Source organism: Mirounga angustirostris, unplaced genomic scaffold, assembly GCF_029215605.1.
Source record: "Mirounga angustirostris isolate CCGP_5_RB_7025 unplaced genomic scaffold, mMirAng1.0.hap1 SCAF_11, whole genome shotgun sequence".
Classification (NCBI taxonomy): Eukaryota; Metazoa; Chordata; class Mammalia; order Carnivora; family Phocidae; genus Mirounga; species Mirounga angustirostris.
The window spans coordinates 95,456,245-95,458,376 of record NW_026991719.1 but is presented as its reverse complement, the minus strand read 5'-3'; the positions used below and the strand labels follow the sequence as shown (position 1 = coordinate 95,458,376).

General features: G+C 44.8%; 1 pseudogene; it reads right to left on the bottom strand.

Moving 5' to 3' along the window:
- Positions 1–301: 301 nt before the first annotated feature.
- On the bottom strand, positions 302–1,107 carry LOC123836908 (large ribosomal subunit protein eL8-like; annotated as a pseudogene).
- Positions 1,108–2,132: the final 1,025 nt, after the last annotated feature.

Below are 2,132 nucleotides of genomic sequence, written 5' to 3'. Positions count from 1 at the left end.
TCTGTATCTCCCTGAAGTTCAAAAATTGAAAAAATGTCTGGGTTATTCAGGCCCTAAAGCAGTTTATATGAACTCTACAAAAATTAAGGCAAAAAAAGGTTTTGATTAGAGTATTATTAATAACGGCTTCTGTTCTCCATTTCACCATGCATGTTGGTAGGCAGCATAAGACAGCCATCCAAAATGCTTCATTGGAATTCTTAGTGGACTGAGAATAAACATTTCTTTTTTTTTTTTTTTTTTTTTTTTGGAAAGACAACGTTTTATTACTTTTACGTACAGAAGACTCAACAGCGTCCACTTAGCCCAGTTTGGTGGCCAGTTCTTTAGCCTTTGCCTTTTCCAGCTTGGCGATGCAGCCACAGACTTCCGATCCAGGACATTGCCTCCCCAGTGGCATTGGATCTCATCATATCTGTCATTGTAATTGGTCCTGATGGCTTCCACCAGCTTTGCCAGAGCTCGTTTGTCTTCCAAGTTGACCTGTGTGAAGGCGACAGTGGTGCAGGTCTTCCTGTGGACCAGACGCCCCGGCCTGGCCTTCCCCTTGAAAATGCAGTAGGGAACCCCCATCTTACGACACAGGGCAGGCAGGAAAACCACCAGCTCAATGGGATCCACATCATGTGCAATCACTACCAGCTGAGCCTCCTTGTTTTCCACCAAGGTGATGACAGTGTTAACCCCAGCTCGAAGGACAGGTGGCCTCTTAGTGGGAACATCCCCTTTGCCTGCAGCTTTCTCCTTGGCCCTGGCCAACAATCTCTGCTTCTTCTCCTGCTTTGTCTCTAGTCTGTTCTTGTGGGCCAGCTTAAGCAGTTGAGCAGCTGTCTGGCGGTCCAAGGCCTGGGTGAACTGGTTAATTGCGGGAGGCACTTTTAGACATTTATAGAGAATAGCCCTTTGCCGTTGCAGCCGGACATAGTGGGGCCATTTGACAAAGCGAGTGAGGTCCCCTTTGGGCTGGATGTCCTGTCCGATGCCAAAATTCTTGGGCCTCTTCTCGGACAGGGGATTGACCGCCTTCTTGGCCTTCCGCTTCTTCACAACAGCAGGCACCGGGGCCACCTTCTTCCCCTTCGCCTTCTTCCCTTTCGGCATCTTGGGTTGCTGGAGGAGAGAGGAGAATAAACATTTCTATATTTCACATTAAAATGTTACCTGATTTGCATTAAAGTGTTACCAAGAATTTCATCTCCACAGGAAAAATAAAAATATAATGTGCTGGGGCGCCTGGGTGGCTCAGTCATTAAGTGTCTGCCTTCGGCTCAGGTCATGATCCCAGGGTCCTGGGATCGAGCCCCACATCGGGCTCCCTGCTCTGCAGGAAGCCTGCTTCTCCCTCTCCCACTCCCCCTGCTTGTGTTCCCTCTCTCGCTGTGTCTCTCTCTATCAAATAAATAAAAAAATCTTAAAAAATATATATATAATGTGCTTATTTTATTTATGACAAATAATTAAGGCAATTATAAGATCTCAGCTTTCTCTAGGCTGCTTTATGAAACTAGAAATTGTTCCATAGATATAGTAAAAATGGACCTCAGATGGTTTCTGTCCCTAGTAAGTGGAGAAACCTTGTAGTTTTAGCTGATGCAACAAGATGTCTTAACCTCTCTGAATTTAATATTCTCAATCTTTGTATGTGGGGAAAATGTTTGGAGATAAAGGCAAAAGAAAAAATAAATTTCCTTACTACTTACAGTCCGTTGACAAGTCCTTGAAACAGGCAGAGTGACCTTCCCCTAGCAACTCAGCTGCCTCGATGTTAATACTTTGCTAAGGGCAAAAGGCAATCTTAGCTTAACATTATCCCGACCCCCCAGGATCCTGTAAGTCTACCTTAACATAAAAATTCCTTTGGAATCTTCCTTTATCTCTAACCCCCAAGATGTATGTTGGCAATCATCCTTCAAGCATATGACTCACCGATATACATCTGAAGGGTCTCATGACTAGGGTTTTATTAGACAGTAATAAATGACATTTTCCTAACAGTAGCTAGCCCCTTCAAGGTCCTGGAAACCTTATTTCCAAAATTCCTTAGAGACTTATGCTCTCCCTAACACCCTCCCAACTTGCAAGTATATATTGGATCACTCCTCACGACCCCGGTGCAGCTCCTTCTGCCCACG